Consider the following 19,078-nt stretch of genomic DNA (forward strand, 5'->3'; position numbering starts at 1 on the left):
GCGGGTCTAAAAAACCCGCATTAGCGCCTGGGTCAGGGCAGGCGTTAAGGGACCTGTGGGCTCAGAATGAGCCCAGAGGTGCCCTCCCCTGCCCCCAGGGACACCCCCTGCCACCCTTGCCCACCCCAGGAGGACACCCAAGGATGGAGGGACCCACCCCAGGGACATTAAGGTAAGTCCAGGTAAGTATTTTTTTATTTTTTTTTTGTGGCATAGGGGGGCCTGATTTGTGAACCCCTACATACCACTATGCCCAATGACCATGCCCAGGGGACAGAAGTCCCCTGGGCATGGCCATTGGGCAAGGGGGCATGACTCCTTTCTTTGCTAAGACAGGAGTCATTTCAATGGGGGATGGGCGTCGTAAAAAAATGGCGCAAATCGGGTTGTGGCGATTTTTTGGCCTCAGCCTGACTTGCACCATTTGTGGACGCCCATACGCCATTTTCCCCCTACGCCGGCGCTGCCTGGTGTACGTCGTTTTTTTTAACGCACACCAGACAGCGCCGGCGGCTAACGCCGGCTAACGTCATTGAATAAATACGGCGCCCGCATGGCGCTTCAGAATGGCGTTAGCCGGCGCTAATTTTTTGGGCGCAAAACTGCGTTAGCGCAGTTTTGCGTCAAAAAGTATAAATATGGCCCCAAATGTGCTGAGGTATTTAGTAGCTCCCAACCAATCGATGAGCTCATCAGCTCGGGGGATGGGGTGTGCATCATTTTTAAAGACCGAATTAAGACCCCGGTAGTCGACACAGAACCGGAGTTCTGGGGTGGCACCAGAAGCAGCAGCCTTTGGGACCAAGACCACAGGGCAGGCACAAGGACTACTAGAAAACTCAGTTACCCCTAAGTTTAACATCTTAGACACCTCATCTTTGATTTTAGTCCTGACCTTATCAGTCACCCTGTAAACCTTCTGTTTAATGGGTGGACTGTCCTAAGGGTCTACGTCATGTGAACACAAGTGTGGGACCCCGGGGATCAGGTAGAACAGGAAGCAAACTGACCCAATACCTGGTGACAGTTCCTCTGTTGTTCTGAGGTCAGGGAGGGGGAGAGATTCACTCCCGCCACAGACTTATCTTTCTCTCCAGCATCCAGGAAGTCAGGAAGAGGCTCACTCTCTTCCTCCACTCCATTATCTGTTGCTAAGACGATGGACAATTCAGTCCGCTCATAGTGTGGCTTGAGATGGTTCACATGCAGGACTCTTAAGAATTTCCTGGGAGTCTCCAAGTCCAATAGGTAGGTGACTTCGCTCCTGCACTCCACCACCTCAAATGGCCCAGTCCCCTTGTCCTAGAGCACCCAAGGCTCAACTGGTGCCATTACCCACACTTTTTGTCCCAGTTGAAACTCGACCAGAGTGGCACTCAGGTCATACCACTGTTTCATGTTTTCCTGGTTTGATGCTAGGTTCTTTTGTGCAAGAGCTCTTAAGCGGGCAGTCTGATTTCTGAAGGCCAGCATGTAACTAAATACATCCTGGAGAGGTTTACTGGAGGCTTTCTCTAAGCCTTTCCTCACCAGACTCAATGGTCCCCTGACCGAGTGGCCATACAGTAACTCAAAAGGACTGAATCCAAGCTCTTTTTGAGGCACCTCCCTGTAGGCAAACAGAAGGCATGGCAAGAGGATGTCCCACTTCCACCTCAAGGGCTCGACCAGGCCCATGATCATGCCTTTTAAGGTGTAGTTGAATCTTTCAACTAGACCATTCCTTTGGGGGTGGTAAGGAGCGGTGAACTTATACATTACTCCACATTCCTGCCACAGAGACTTCATATAAGTAGATATGAAGTTGGTACCCCTATCAGATACCTTGGGGAACCCCATGTGGGTAAAAACACCCCATCAATGCATGACCTACAACAGAGGAGGTGATTAACCTCAGCGAAATGGCTTCTGGGTACCGGGTGGCATGGTCCACCAAGACCAGGATGAACCTGTTGCTTTTTAGTGTCTTGAGATCCAGAGGCCCCACAATGTCAATACCCACCCTTTCAAAGGGGATACTAACCACTGGAAAAGGTTAGAGGGGAGCCTTGCACTTCCCCCCACTCTTGCCACTTGCCTGACAAGTCTGGCAAGACCTACAATATGTATCTGAGTGCCTGCACATTAGGGGCCAGTAAAAGTGGGTGACAAGCCTGTCAAAGGTCTTGTCTTGCCCCAAATGTCCAGCTAAAGGCACAACATGAGCCAGACCCAGTAGGAAGGCTCCAAAGCACTGGGGTACCACCAGCACACAGGCTGACCCAGGCTCAGCAACCTTAAGCTCACTATACAGGAGGCTATCTTCCATATATATAAGGTGAGATCCTGGCTCCTTGCCAGCCACCTGGTCTGCAGCGTGCTGCCACAAACCCTCAAGAGAAGGGCATACCTTCTGTGCCTCACAGAATGTTTCCCTGGTGGGCCACCACTCCTACTGCCACTATGACAGCTTAGGGACATCCCCCAGCTCAGCCACCTGTTACCCTGTAGGCTCTGGGGGTTCACCCTCAAACTCCACCTCCTCCTGGAGTGTGGGAACTTCTGGGGCCGGTTTCCCTCTGCCCCTTGCCCTTCATCTTTTTGGCTGTCCCCTGGGCCACTGTTTCAGGCTCCAGAATCTTCTGACCACACTAACAGGCTGCAATTGACCTGGTAGACAGGCATACCCACCCAGGCAGACCCACCATCTCCAAGTGTGACCTTTGTTCTACCTCCTTCAAAGTGGACTCCTCCAGGTAATTACCAAGCAAACAATCCACAGGCATGGTTGGACTCACAGCCACCTTCAAGGAACCTGACACTCCCCACCATTCTAAGGGAACCTTCACCACTCTGCATAGGTGCTCTAAGGTGTCCACTGCAACTACTTGGTGAAGTACACAGCTATCTATCTGCTCTTCAGACACCAGGCGACTCCTCACTGTAGTCACACTGGAACCTGTGTCTCTCAGAGCCTTCACCTTCTGTCCACTGATGGTCACCAACTGCCCGTACTTTTTAGTGTTCTCAGGGACTAGGGCTCTCTGGACCATCTCACTGTCCCCTAGTGAGACATGGGTCATCTCAGCTGGCTCCCACCCACCTGGGACCAACTCCTCCCCAAGCCCTACATTGGCAAAACCCTGTGATGGTGCACCAGTGGGGGTTGATTTACCCATGAAACATTTGGGTTCCCCTCTCACATGACTCACTTAGTCACATGCATAACACATGCGGGGGACCTCCCTCCATAGGTTTCCCTTTGGAGAACCATGATTTCTTTTCACTGGGGAGCTGGGAATCCTTACTCTGGGAAATAGGTTGGGGCACTTTTGATAACTCTCCCTGTTTACCCTTAACCCCCCCTTTCTTCTGACCCTGCCCATCCAGGGTGTGGTCTACCCCATACCGCCTTAGGACCCTGGTGCTCTCCCAACATTCTGCTTCCTGTGCAAGCTTCCTGGGATCAGTCAGCTTACTGTCAATTAGGTGCTGGCACAGCTTTGGAAAACATAAACTTCTATCCATGTTTGGGAGTCTTTCTTCTTATAGGACCTAAACTTATCCTGATACTGTTCAGTAGTGTGGCCATACCTTGTGAGTAGGGCGTCCTTCATGATAGAGTAAGTGAGCCCCTCAGTATCACCAAAGGATGGCAGAGTATCCCTCCCCTCTACCAAAAAGTGCTTCCACAGACCCGCCCCCCATTGAGCTTCAGGGACCTGATTCATATTGAGAGCAGACTCATACCCCTTGAACCACAAGAATATGCCATTCTACCTTTTGTAATCCTTCACAAGGTCTTTAGGAATGTGCACCCTCCTCTCAAGCTGTACTTTGATATTGCTGCCACCATCCCTATTGGACTGGCTCTTATGATCCAGCTCCCTCAAGCTGAGCTCATGAGCCAGCAGTAACGTCTTCCTCTCTATGGTCATCCTCTATTCTTCCATCCTAAACTTTCCCAGCTCCAACTGGTGAGCCCACTCTACCTGTCTGTACTGTAACTCTTCTGGAGTCAGACCCTTGGATGACACACTGCTACATGCCCTGGATGTAACAGGCCCACCCAACATACCATTGTCAATGGATTGCACCTCCTTATCCTCAACCTCCTCCTTCTCTATGTGCCCCTCAGCTTCCTTGACTGTCACTCAGGACCTCAGTGCCTTCTGCATCTCTTCCTTCCTGGTGGAGCCTTTAATGGGACAGGCAAGAGTCTTGCAGAACTGCCTCAAGTGAACAACTGTGTAGCTCTCCAGTTTCCCTAAGTCAAGAGCAGCTCCAGCTGATCCATCTCCGGATTGAGACATGAAGAAGAATCAACAAAAGTGCAAAGTTCCAAGGCAGAAAAAGAGTTCCCAATGAAGTTCAAAAGTCAATCAAGAATCACCAAAATATGTAAGTAGGGAAACAAATCCAAAAAGAGAAAAATCAAAAATAAGCTGTATGTGGTCACATAATGGTCTGCACTGAAAACTGTAGTGTACACTCAATCACTGTATGTAGTACAAATACAAGTCCAGTCCTCACTGCTGATCACCAATGTTAGAAATGGGGTCTTTAGTTGGCAGTCAGGTTACCCCCTGTCCAAGCAAGGACCCTCACTCTAGTCAAGGTAAAGGAGAATCACCTTCAGTTAACCCCCAATGACCCCCTCGGTAGCTTGGCAAGAGCAGGCAGGCTTAACTTCAGAAGCAATGTGTAAAGTATTTGTACCAACACACAGTAATACAGTGAAAACACTACATAATGGACACCATACCAGTTTAGAAAAATAGGTAATATTTATCTAAATTAAACAAGACCTAAACAACAAAAATCCAACATACACAAGTCAAGATCTGAATTTTAAAAAGAATAAGAGTCTTAGGGTCAGATGTAGCAAACAATTTGCGACTCGCAAACTGCGAAAATCGCCGTTTGCGAGTCGCAAATTCGTGTTTGCTATGTAGAAATGCATTTTGCGAGTCGGAACCGACTCGCAAAATGCATTTCCGAGTCGCAAATAGGAAGGGGTGTTCCCTTCCTATTTGCGAGTCGCAGTGGTATGCAATTCCATTTGCGACCGCGTACTTCAAGTGGATGGTAACCTACTCGCAAACGGGAAGGGGTCCCCTTTGTGACTGGAACCAAAATTATTTTTTCAGAGCAGGCAGTGGTCCAAGGGACCACTACCTGCCCTGAAAAAATCAGAAACAAAAGGTTTCGTTTTTTTTTTCTAAGTGCAGCTCGTTTTCCTTTAAGGAAAACGGGCTACACTTGGAAAAAAAAACCTGCTTTATTTAAAAGCAGTCACGGACATGGAGGTCTGCTGTTCCCAGCAGGCATCCATCCCCGTGAGTGCCCAGAGTCGCTATGGGGGCGCAAATTGCGACCCACCCCATTAATATTAATGAGGTGGGTCTTTGCGACCCCATAGCGACTCGCAGAAGGTGTCTGAGACACCTTTCTGCATAGCAAATTGCGACTTGCAATTTGTGAGTCGCACGGACTCGCAAATTGCAAGTCGCAATTTGCTTCTTACCTACATCTGGCCCTTAATCCTTAGAAAACAATGCCAATACTTTTATTACACAAAGTATCTGGTTAGCGTAAAAATATGATTAGTGTAAAAAATAAAGCCGCACAGGAGAGCGTGTGTCAGAAAAGGGTAGCAATGTGTTTATTCCTTACTCACAAATGAAGCTGTGAGTTGTTTCCTTCTCTGGTCCAGTTGGTGATACGTCGTTTTTTCCCTCTCACAAGAGAGTGATGCGTTGGTTTCTGGGCGGAGCACCTTGGATCCACGGTTGTCGGGTTGATTTTGGTGCCCTGGGATGATGCATGGAAAATCCGGTTGCAATGTATCAGGAAACCTCACTTCGTGGGGTTTGTATCATTATTAGCCTCCGTAAGCTTGTGTTGCGCGTCATTTCTCCAGCTGTGATGCATCAAACTTCCAGCCGCAATGCAAGTGGAGAGTCGATTTTAACCGCGAAGCCGGCGGTGCACCATTTAACAGTCGCGTTGCCGAAGGTGCATCAAACATTGCCACACATGGACTTTGAGTTCCTGTCTGCCAACTTCATCTTTCAAGGGTCCAGGGACTGAACAGGGCACCACTTGGAAGGGCTGGAGTCTCAGAAGAAAGACCAGGTGCTGGCAGGGGAAGTCTTTGTTGGACCTGAGACTTCAACAACAGGAAGCAAGCTCAATTCTTCTCAAGCAGGAATGCACAACAAAGTCCAGTCTTTGTCCCCTTACACAGGCAGAAGCAGCAATGGCAGGATAGAGCAAGAAAGCACAGTCACAGGCAGGGGCAGCACTTCTCCTCAGCTCTTCAGCTCTTCTCCTTGGCAAATGTTCCTCTTGAATTCATAAGTGATCTAATTTTCAGGAGTTTTGGGCTCCTCCACTTATATCCCTTTCTGCCTTTGAAGTAGGCAAACTTCAAAGGAAAGACTCTCGTATTTATAAGATTCTGCATTACCCAGGCCACGCCCCAGACACAAAACAGGGGGTTGGACACTGCATTCTGTGAGGGCAGGCACAGCCCTTTCAGGTGTGGGTGACCACTCCTCCCCTCCCTCCCAGCACAGATGGCTTGTCAGGATATGCAGGCTACAAACAGAGAGGTGTAAACTGCCCAACTCTCAAACTGATCCAGACAGGGAATCCACAAACAGGCAGAGTCACAGAATAGATTAAGTAAGAAAATGTCTACTTTCTAAAAGTGGTATTTTCAAACACAAAATCTAAAAACAAACTTTACTAAAAGAAGTATTTTTAAATTGTGAGGTCAGATAACCTAAACCCCAAATTTCTATCTGCTCCCAAATGAAATCTGCACTTTAATAATATTTAAAGGCAGCCCCCATGTTAATGCTAAATTTAGGGACGTTTTCGCTGAGTATAATGGCGCTTCCTGTTCTTGATTCACTAGTAATTAGCAAGGAGGTGCACTGAACAGGATGAATACTCCAAAAAATCCTGTATACCAGCAACCGTAATTTCTGGTAAATATGTGAAATATAAATCAAGCACTCATCTAGCTACTAGTTCACCCTAGTATCTCAACAGTATGTCAACAAGAAATAACACTTAATTTTATATTTTTTTAAAACAAACTCTCCATAGATTGTGTGTAAAAATTCATCTAGCAGTATAGTATCACGAAAAATTCCAAATATTTTAAAGAGTTCTTTTATTGTTGCCTTGTTGTCCACAAGTGTGTCCACGTTGTCTTCACACGGATCCTCCTTAGTTAATCATATCACAATCCAACAAAAGTAATTCACGCTAAGCCTTCACATCAAATCACCATTGAATCCGTCAAACTAGCCAACATGTGTTTCGTCTGGGAATGAAGCCATTCGACTTCATCAGGGTTCACTTCTTCCTGAATCTAATCCTTTTAGATTGTTTCACATGTTCATCTTCATGATTCCATTGGTTCCTTCTTCATAATTATGATACTGCCTTTCTCTGATCTCGTGTCATATTAATGATAATAAAATTATTTCTTGCCCGACTTGCAAGTACGCTTAAGAGGTCTCTTAGGGAAGACCACGCCAAGGATGCCAAGTATAACACATGTCCCCCCAAGCTGAAAGTGTGGAGCAACTACCCAACCTCATGGGAGTTCTCATCACTAAGGCGGAAGAATCTAGACAGACCATCTGCATTGGCGCATTCTGTGTGAGGGCGGTGTTCCACTGTAAAGTCCATCCCCTGTAGAGAAATGGACCACCTCAACAGTTTTGTATTCTCACCCAGCAAACTTCAACAACCTGGGAAACAGAGAAATAAAGTTAGGGAGACCATGCCAAGGATACCAACTTTAACATATCCCATTTACCTAACATTGCCTTTAAATGTGGGTGACAAGTGAGAGTCCATTACAGAGATTTAGCAGAGAAGGTGTATTTCAGTTTATTGACACATCCATACAGATTTATCTTTCATATCACAACAGGACATAGCATGTGAGAAATGTAAGGGTGTCACTTAGATAAATAGATGTGACATTGATGAGGAGGTGCTGCTATGTGACACAATTTAATACACGCATCACATCCCTGATTATGGAATGCGCACACATATCAATTTTTGTAGAGTGTGGCTCTGCAGTGTCAGTAACCTGGCCTAAGAGGGCATCATAGAGTTGTGATTTGGTCATGCACTGAGAACAACTCCAAACAGGAGTCCACAAACCCCTTGCCAGGTCCATTGGGGGGGCTTCTATTTGCTGTGGAGTTGATGGAAACGTGCATGTGTTTAGTTTACCGTTGGTTGTGTCCATGATGGTGTCCGTTTTTGGTGTCATTGAGCAGCACAAACAGTGGAAGCACGTGTACGATCAGCTCCATGGAGGCAAGAGGACCGTGAAGCTGAGTAAAAGTGAGTTTCAGCCGTATATGCCTATCTTTCTGCCAGCTCAGATGTGGTGGTTGAACTACCATAGTCACGTTAGCAGGAAGGCACTTCACAATTGGTCCAGTGGTAACAGCAGCTATCTGCCCTCCGCCAGACACATTGGCCTATCACACCACCACTATGGTCTTGATTTGCTTGCGGTGTAGGTGGGACCATGATGGTCTTTTGATTATGCAACCTCATGCATTGTCATACTGCAGTCAGATTATCAACAGTGCAACTGTGTATCCGACGATGCCGCCACAGTGCTACTGAGACAGCCAAACTCGTAACGAGACTCTAAACCTTTTAGGAAAACACATGAAAAGGCATATGTGTTTAGAAAAATGCTAAACGCTAAAGATAAAATGCAATAGAATACCACAAAAAATATATTTTGTCTAAATGTTAGGTGAAAGTAAAAAATGTCAAGTAATGGCAAATAAATATATTTTCATAGACAATACAAAAATGCCAAGTAAATGAATCCATGGTAAAATACATAAAATGGTTGAAAACATTTTTCTAATCAAAACTACTTTGAATTACCCTCTTTGTCTTGATAGTTTGGCATATTTATCTGTATCTACCAACAATTCCATCACAAGGCATAACAGGCCTAATAACCTAGATGATTTCTGTGTCTTTTAAAATTTTCATCATTCATTCAAAAGTATTTTCTGTTGATACTAAGTTCTTGTCGTTGTTGCCCGATCAACAGCGCAGGTTTCAGTGACATGTGGTACCTGAATATTTGTTAACACAGAGGAGACCTAGAACTTTTTTCACAAATCGACAGTTACCTACAAAACTTCATTTTTGCTGGTATTAGGACTGTGCACACTTCGCCATTGCAAACCAGTGTTAAGGTGCTGTGCGCCCTCTCCTCCAAGCAGGGTAATAATGGCTTATCTCCAATTGACATATTTAATTTAGTTATAGGTCCCTAGTAAAGTGGTACCACAGTGCCAAGGACATGGAAATTAAATGCTGTTAGTGGGCCTGCAGCACTTGTTGTGGCACCCATTTAAGTAGCCCTTTAAAATATGCCTCAGCCCTGCTATTGCAACTATGTCCAGTTTCAACCCACCAACTCAACCTGGCAAAATAAACCTTTTTGCCAGGTCCAAACCTTCCTTTTAAATACATATTTCTAATACATATGTCACCCCTAGGGAAAGCCCTTTTCACTGCTCCAAGGCTTATCTCTCCCAAAAGGGAAGAGATTACTGGTTCATGTCTTGTGTCTATAGAATCGAAATTGAAAATGCTAACTTTGGTGAAGTTGGATTTTAAATTACAATTCTGAAAACACCTCTTTCAGAAAGTTGGCATTTTTCTGTCTTAGCTATTTAGAGTCTGCAAACTGTCTCTCATCACATGACTGGGCGTAGGTGTAATTGTCAGTAGAGCTTTTTGTATTTCTCCTATACACCCACACACAGTGGGAGCTTAGGTGTGACTACATGAGCCATCACTGGCAGGATGGGAGGGAGGAGCTGGACATAGCCTCACTTATACCTGAATAGACTGTGTCCTTCCAAACCACAAAGGGCATAACTACCCTGCATTGTCACTCCAGCCAGCTTGACGTCAAGGCAGGGAAGGTAAGGAATTAGTTGCACTTCAAAGCCATTGTCTAGAAGCTTCTCCCACCTTCCTTCCACTTCAAAACCATTGTCTAGAAGCTTCTCTCACCTTCTACAACCAGGCCACCAGAGTATAAAAGATCAACATCAGACACAACCACTTAGTACACTTTAGGACCGGTGGATACTCTGCCAGGAAGAAGGACTGCTGTGCTGCTGAATAACTGCCACTCTGCTGGACTGTACTCTGCTGAACTCCTGCTTTTCTGTACTGGCCTGCTTCCCTTTTGCCTGGGTGAGAAGGATTAAACCTGCATCTCTTGAACTGAGAACCTATAGCAACTCCAAGGGCAAGTTGGCTGGCCTCCTGATCTGAAGCCTCAGGTATATAACAACCTTCCAACAAACTTACATAAGCACCTGGACGCTGCCTTCTATGAGTCTGCATTGCCAAGTGGTGCCAACCCAATCCTGGACTCTTGGTAGAGGGCTAATTCGCTCTGCCAGCCTGTGGAGCTAGCAGAACAGACACATCTCCTCTGTTGCGTGGCACAAATCCGAGCAGAACCAATGCATGGCCACAGCTATGTGGATAGGACCCATCACAAAGGCTTGCATTGCCTCTGAAACTTGCATCACCTTCTGAATCACTTATACGCGATGCATCCCCCGCATAGGCCCTTGCATCCCTCGCCAACGGCAGCCTTGAAGACAATGCCAGAATCTGCATCACAACCGTGCAGCTCTTCAGAACCAGCGGATATTCCCAACTACACACTGCATCCCTGACACTGGACTTCACATCCCAAGCACCATCAATGGGACCCTCAATATTGACACAACAGGACCTCCCCTCACAGCCTCGCTCCATCTCAGAACCAATGTATCGCCTCTGCTGTGTGACGCCTCTTTGATGCAGATCTACACAATACACCAGAACTGAAGCTTCTTTTGTTCAGTGGGCCTAACTGAGTCCATGTAGCTGTGATTTTGTCCCTGTCACGTGTGCACAGATATACAGAGTTGAGGCTTTATGCCTTTTGGTGCCCTTTTCTTTAAAACACATTAAAATTCAGTATTTCTAAATTTCCTAAATGGATTTTTGTAATGTTGGTCATGTTTTTTTAATTAAAACTCACTCTGTTTCAAATCCTGTTGCGGGCTCCTTTTGTGGTGTATTTTCACTGTTTTACTATTTGAAGCATTGACAAATACTTTACGCATTGCCCCTAAGTTAAGCCTGTCTGCTCTGTGCAAATCTACTAAGGGGATGAGCACAGGTTAAATTGGGTTGGCTTATGCCTTACCCTGACAAGGATTGTGGTTGCTGCTTGACCAGGCCTCACAACACAATCAATCAACAACCCAAATTCTTACAGCTGGCATCTATTTTGTTGATTCAATTCAGTAAGGACAAGGATAAAGAAGAAAACCTTATTTAGGAATTCTAGAAATACAGAAGTATCACTGAAGTTTCAGGCCTGACTCTGTTTTTCCAGTCCATTATCAACAAGACTTAGGGCCTGATTTAGATCTTGAGATCTTGGTGGTGTTACTGCCAACCTGCATCAGTGGCGGACCAGAAGAGACCATCAAGCCAACTGCATTCCACTCACAGTGCTTAGATGTTAGAGCTCTGCAAGCGGTGGACTGGCAACAGATTGCTGATGGAGTGAGATGGCGATGGGACCCAAAGGACTTCATACAATGGCAGGAGCTATGGAACATACACTGTCCCTTAGCCATATGTGTACCCCTGCAATAACCACTACATATCACATTCACACCATCATCCATTACAATTCCAACACAACACAACCCGTACATGCTGGAAACACAAAATTGACATACATCCATGACACCACATGCACACACCATTGACACTGCACCCACACATGACACAACCACAACAACCAACACAATTACACACTCAGCTACACACACACTCACAAACAAGCACAGCTATACACACCACAACAATGTCTGCCACACAACACTCACCTGAATGTGTGACACGGCAAACCCACATCATAAACGCCATTGGTCTCACATGAGAGGGACACACATACAGACACTACCACACCACCCACTCCAGCTCCCTCCATCTCAAACAGACAATCCACACACATGCATGTACACACACTGACTCAAATACACAACAGATAGCAAAAACCCACCCATACATGTCCCTTGCAATGCGCACACATGGGCACCGTTGTTCTGTGTGAGTGTACCGTTACTGTGGTGCCAGCATTCATTTTGCAACGAATGATGTTACCATAATGACAGTTGTGTATGTGTGTGATATGCATGTTGTGCCAGTGTGTCAATTTTGTGTTTCCAGCATGTACGGGTTGTGTTGTGTTGGAATTGTAATGGATGATGGTGTGAATGTGATATGTAGTGGTTATTGCAGGGGTACACATATGGCTAAGGGACAGTGTATGTTCCATTGCTCCTGCCAGTGTATGAAGTCCTTTGGGTCCCATCGCCATCTCACTCCATCAGCAATCTGTCGCCAGTCCACCGCTTGCAGAGCTCTAACATCTAAACACTGTGAGTGGAATGCAGTTGGCTTGATGGTCTCTTCTGGTCCGCCACTGATGCAGGTTGGCAGTAACACCACCAAGATCTCAAGATCTCAAGATCTAAATCAGGCCCTAAGTCTTGTTGATAATGGACTGGAAAAACAGAGTCAGGCCTGAAACTTCAGTGATACTTCTGTATTTCTAGAATTCCTAAATAAGGTTTTCTTCTTTATCCTTGTCCTTACTGAATTGAATCAACAAAATAGATGCCAGCTGTAAGAATTTGGGTTGTTGATTGATTGTGTTGTGAGGCCTGGTCAAGCAGCAACCACAATCCTTGTCAGGGTAAGGCATAAGCCAACCCAATTTAACCTGTGCTCATCCCCTTGGTAGATTTGCACAGAGCAGACAGGCTTAACTTAGGGGCAATGTGTAAAGTATTTGTCAATACTTCAAATAGTAAAACAGTGAAAATACACCACAAAAGGAGCCCGCAACAGGATTTGAAACACAGAGTGAGTTTTAATTTAAAAAACATGACCAACATTACAAAAATCCATTTAGGAAATTTAGAAATACTGAATTTTAATGTGTTTTAAAGAAAAGGGCACCAAAAGGCATAAAGCCTCAACTCTGTATATCTGTTCACACGTGACAGGGACAAAATCACAGCTACAGGGACTCAGTTAGGCCCACTGAACAAAAGAAGCTTCAGTTCTGGAGCATTGTGTAGATCTGCATCAAAGAGGCGTCACACAGCAGAGGCGATACATTGGTTCTGAGATGGAGCGAGGCTGTGGGGGGAGGTCCTGTTGTGTCAATATTGAGGGTCCCATTGATGGGGCTTGGGATGTGAAGTCCAGTGTCAGGGATGCAGTGTGTAGTTGGGAATATCCGCTGGTTCTGAAGAGCTGGATGGTTGTGATGCAGAGTCTGGCATTGTCTTCAAGGCTGCCGTTGGCGAGGGATGCAAGGGCCTATGCGGGGGATGCATCGCGTATAAGTGATTCAGAAGGTGATGCAAGTTTCAGAGGCAATGCAAGCCTTTGTGATGGGTCCTATCCACATAGCTGCAGCCATGCATTGGTTCTGCTCGGATTTGTGCCACGCAACAGAGAAGATGTGTCTGTTCTGCTGGCTCCACAGGCTGGCAGAGCGAATTAGCCCTCTACCAAGAGTCCAGGATTGGGTTGGCACCACTTGGCAATGCAGACTCATAGAAGGCAGCGTCCAGGTGCTTATGTAAGTTTGTTGGAAGGTTGTTATGTACCTGAGGCTTCAGATCAGGAGGCCAGCCAACTTGCCCTTGGAGTTGCTATAGGTTCTCAGTTCAAGAGATGCAGGTTTAATCCTTCTCACCCAGGCAAAAGGGAAGCAGGCCAGTACAGAAAAGCAGGAGTTCAGCAGAGTACAGTCCAGCAGAGTGGCAGTTATTCAGCAGCACAGCAGTCCTTCTTCCTGGCAGAGTATCCACCGGTCCTAAAGTGTACTAAGTGGTTGTGTCTGATGTTGATCTTTTATACTCTTGTGGCCTGGTTGTAGAAGGTGAGAGAAGCTTCTAGACAATGGTTTTGAAGTGGAAGGAAGGTGGGAGAAGCTTCTAGACAATGGCTTTGAAGTGCAAGGAATTCCCTGCCTTCCCTGCCTTGACGTCAAGCTGGCTGAAGGGACAATGCAGGGTAGTTAGGCCCTTTGTGGTTTGGCAGGACACAGTCTATTCAGGTATAAGTGAGGCGATGTCCAGCTCCTCCCTCCCTTCCTGCCAGTGATGGCTCATCTAGTCACACCTAAGCTCCCACTGTGTGTGGGTGTATAGGAGAAATACAAAAAGCTCTACTGACAATTACACCTACGCCCAGTCATGTGATGAGAGACAGTTTGCAGACTCTAAATAGCTAAGACAGAAAAATGCCAACTTTCTGAAAGAGGTCTTTTCAGAATTGTAATTTAAAATCCAACTTCACCAAAGTTAGCATTTTCAATTTCGATTCTATAGACACAAGACATGTACCAGTAATCTCTTCCCTTTTGGGAGAGATAAGCCTTGGAGCAGTGAAAAGGGCTTTCCCTAGGGGTGACATATGTATTAGAAATATGTATTTAAAAGGAAGGTTGGGACCTGGCAAAAAGGTTTATTTTGCCAGGTTGAGTTGGTGGGTTGAAACTGGACACAGTTGCAATAGCAGGGCTGAGGCATATTTTAAAGGGCTACTTAAATGGGTGCCGCAACAAGTGCTGCAGGCCCACTAACAGCATTTAATTTCCATGTCCTTGGCACTGTGGTGCCACTTTACTAGGGACCTATAACTAAATTAAATATGTCAATTGGAGATAAGCCATTATTACCCTGCTTGGAGGAGAGGGCGCACAGCACCTTAACACTGGTTAGCAATGGCGAAGTGTGCAGAGTCCTAATACCAGCAAAAATGAAGTTTTGTAGGTAACTGTCGATTTGTGAAAAAAGTTGTAGGTCTCCTCTGGGTTAACAAGTATTCAGGTACCACATGTCACTGAAACCTGCGCTGTTGATCGGGCAACAACGACAAGAACTTAGTATCAACAGAAAATACTTTTGAATGAATGATGAAAATTTTAAAAGACACAGAAATCATCTAGGTTATTAGGCCTGTTATGCCTTGTGATGGAATTGTTGGTAGATACAGAGAAATATGCCAAACTATCAAGACAAAGAGGGTAATTCAAAGTAGATTTGATTAGAAAAATGTTTTTAACCATTTTATGTATTTTACCATGGATGCATTTACTTGGCATTTTTGTATTGTCTATGAAAATATATTTATTTCCATTACTTGACATTTTTTACTTTCACCTAACATTTAGCCAAAATATATTTTTTGTGGTATTCTATTGCATTTTATCTTTAGCGTTTAGCAGTTTTCTAAACACATATGCCTTTTCATGTGTTTTCCTAAAAGGTTTAGAGCCTAGTTACGAGTTTGGCTGTCTCAGTAGCACTGTGGCGGCATCGTCGGATACACAGTTGCACTGTTGATAATCTGACTGCGGTATGACGATGCATGAGGTTGCATAATCAAAAGACCATCATGGTCCCACCTACACCGCAAGCAAATCAAGACCATAGTGGTGGTGTGATAGGCCAATGTGTCAGGCGGAGGGCGGATAGCTGCTGTTACCACTGGACCAATTGTAAAGTGTATTCCTGCTAACGTGACTATGGTAGTTCAACCACCACATCTGAGCTGGCAGAAAGATAGGCATATACGGCTGAAACTCACTTGTACTCAGCTTCACGGTCCTCTTGCCTTCATGGAGCTGATCGTACACGTGCTTCCACTGTTTGTGCTGCTCGATGACACCAAAAACGGACACCATCATGGACACAACCATCAGTAAACTAAACACATGCTCGTTTCCATCAACTCCACAGCAAATAGAAGCCCCCCTAATGGACCTGGCAAGGGGTTTGTGGACTCCTGTTTGGAGTTGTTCTCAGTGCATGACCAAATCACAACTCTATGATGCCCTCTTAGGCCAGGTTACTGACACTGCAGAGCCACACTCTACAAAAATTGATATGTGTGCGCATTCCATAATCAGGGATGTGATGCGTGTATTAAATTGTGTCACATAGCAGCACCTCCTCATCAATGTCACATCTATTTATCTAAGTGACACCCTTACATTTCTCACATGCTATGTCCTGTTGTGATATGAAAGATAAATTTGTATGGATGTGTCAATAAACTGAAATACACCTTCTCTGCTAAATCTCTGTAATGGACTCTCACTTGTCACCCACATTTAAAGGCAATGTTAGGTAAATGGGATGTGTTAGAGTTGGCATCCTTGGCATGGTCTCCCTAACTTTTTGTCTCTGTTTCCCAGGTTGTTGAAGTTTGCTGGGTGAGAATACAAAGCTGTTGAGGTGGTCCATTTCTCTACAGGGGATGGACTTTACAGTGGAACACCGCCATCGCACAGAATGCGCCAATGCAGATGGTCTGTCTAGATTCTTCCGCCTTAGTAATGAGAACTCCCATGAGGTTGGGTAGTTGCTCCACACTTTCAGCTGGGGGGGACATGTGTTATACTTGGCATCCTTGGCGTTGTCTTTCCTAAGAGACCTCTTAAGCGTACTTGCAAATCGGGCAATAAATAATTTTATTATCATTAATATGACACGAGATCAGAGAAAGGCAGTATCATAATTATGAAGAAGGAACCAATGGAATCATGAAGATGAACATGTGAAGCAATCTAAAAGGATTAGATTCAGGAAGAAGTGAAGCCCTGATGAAGTCGAATGGCTTCATTCCCAGACGAAACACATGTTGGCTAGTTTGACGGATTCAATGGTGATTTGATGTGAAGGCTTAGCATGAATTAACTTTGTTGGATTGTGATATGATTAACTAAGGAGGATCCATGTGAAGACAACGTGGACACACTTGTGGACAACAAGGCAACAATAAAAGAACTCTTTAAAATATTTGGAATTTTTCGCGATACTATACTGCTAGATGAATTTTTACACACAATCTATGGAGAGTTTGTTTTAAAAAATGTAAAATTAAGTGTTATTTCTTGTTGACATACTGTTGAGATACTAGGGTGAACTAGTAGCTAGATGAGTGCTTGATTTATATTTCACATATTTACCAGGGATTACGGTTGCTGGCATACAGGATTTTTTGGAGTATTCATCCTGTTCAGTGCACCTTCTTGCTAATTACTAGTGAATCAAGAAGAGGAAGCGCCATTATACTCAGCGAAAACGTCCCTAAATTTAGCATTAACATGGGGGCTGCCTTTAAATATTATTAAAGTGCAGATTCCCTTTGGGAAGAGAGTGAAATTTGGAGTTTAGGTTATCTGACCTCACAATTTAAAAATACTTCCTTTAGTAAAGTTTGTTTTTAGATTTTGTGTTTGAAAATACCACTTTTAGAAAGTAGACATTTTCTTACTTAATCTATTCTGTGACCCTGCCTGTTTGTGGATTCCCTGTCTGGATCAGTTTGAGAGTTGGACAGTTTACACCTCTCTGTTTGTAGCCTGCATATCCTGACAAGCCATCTGTGCTGGGAGGGAGGGGAGGAGTGGTCACCCACACCTGAAAGGGCTGTGCCTGCCCTCACAGAATGCAGTGTCCAACCCCCTGTTGTGTGTCTGGGGCGTGGCCTGGGTAATGCAGAATCTTATAAACACGAGAGTCTTTCCTTTGAAGTTTGCCTACTTCAAAGGCAGAAAGGGATATAAGTGGAGGAGCCCAAAACTCCTGAAAATTAGATCACTTCTGAATTCAAGAGGAACATTTGCCAAGGAGAAGAGCTGAAGAGCTGAGGAGAAGTGCTGCCCCTGCCTGTGACTGTGCTTTCTTGCTCTATCCTGCCATTGCTGCTTCTGCCTGTGAAAGGGGACAAAGACTGGACTTTGTTGTGCATTCCTGCTTGAGAAGAATTGAGCTTGCTTCCTGTTGTTGAAGTCTCAGGTCCAACAAAGACTTCCCCTGCCAGCACCTGGTCTTTCTTCTGAGACTCCAGCCCTTCCAAGTGGTGCCCTCTCTTTTGTAAGGGGGAAAAACGACGTATCACCGACTGGACCAGAGAAGGAAACAACTCACAGCTTCATTTGTGAGTAAGGAATAAACACATTGCTACCCTTTTCTGACAAACGCTCTCCTGTGCGGCTTTATTTTTTACGCTAGTCATATTTTTACGCTAACCAGATACTTTGTGTAACAAAAGTATTGGCATTGTTTTCTAAGGATTAAGGGCCAGATGTAGGTAAGAAGCAAATTGCGACTTGAAATTTGCGAGCCCGTGCGACTCGCAAATTGCAAGTCGCAATTTGCTATGCTGAAAGGTGTCTCAGACACCTTCTGCGAGTCGCTTTGGGGTCGCAAAGACCCACCTCATTAATATTAATTAGGTGGGTCGCAATTTGCGCCCTCATAGCGACTCTGGGCACTCACGGGGATGGAGGCCTGCTGGGAACAGCAGACCTCAATGTCCGTGACTGCTTTTAAATAAAGTAGTTTTTTTTTCCAAGTGTAAGGAAAACGAGCTGCACTTAGAAAAAAAAAAAAAAAACCTTTAGTTTCGGATTTTTTCAGGGCAGGTAGTGGTCCCTTGGACCACTGCCTGCTCTGAAAAAATAATTTTGGGTCCAGTCACAAAGGGGAAGGGGACCCATTCCCGTTTGCGAGTGGGTTACTATCCACTTCAAGTGGATGGTAACTGCGACTCCATTTGCGGTCGCAAATGGAATTGCATACCACTGCGACTCTCAAATAGGAAGGGAACACCCCTTCCTATTTCCGACTCACAAAATGCATTTCTACATAGCAAACACAAATTTGCGACTCGCAAACGGCGATTTTCGCCGTTTGCAAGTCGCAAATTGTTTGCTACATCTGGCCCTAAGACTCTTATTCTTTTTAAAATTCAGATCTTGACTTGTGTATGTTGGATTTTTGTTGTTTTGGTCTTGTTTAATTTAGATAAATATTACCTATTTTTCTTACCTGGTGTGGTGTTCATTATGTAGTGTTTTTACTGTATTACTATGTGTTGGTACAAATACTTTACACATTGCTTCTGA

This window comes from Pleurodeles waltl, chromosome 4_1 (assembly GCF_031143425.1).
Source record: "Pleurodeles waltl isolate 20211129_DDA chromosome 4_1, aPleWal1.hap1.20221129, whole genome shotgun sequence".
Classification (NCBI taxonomy): domain Eukaryota; kingdom Metazoa; phylum Chordata; class Amphibia; order Caudata; family Salamandridae; genus Pleurodeles; species Pleurodeles waltl.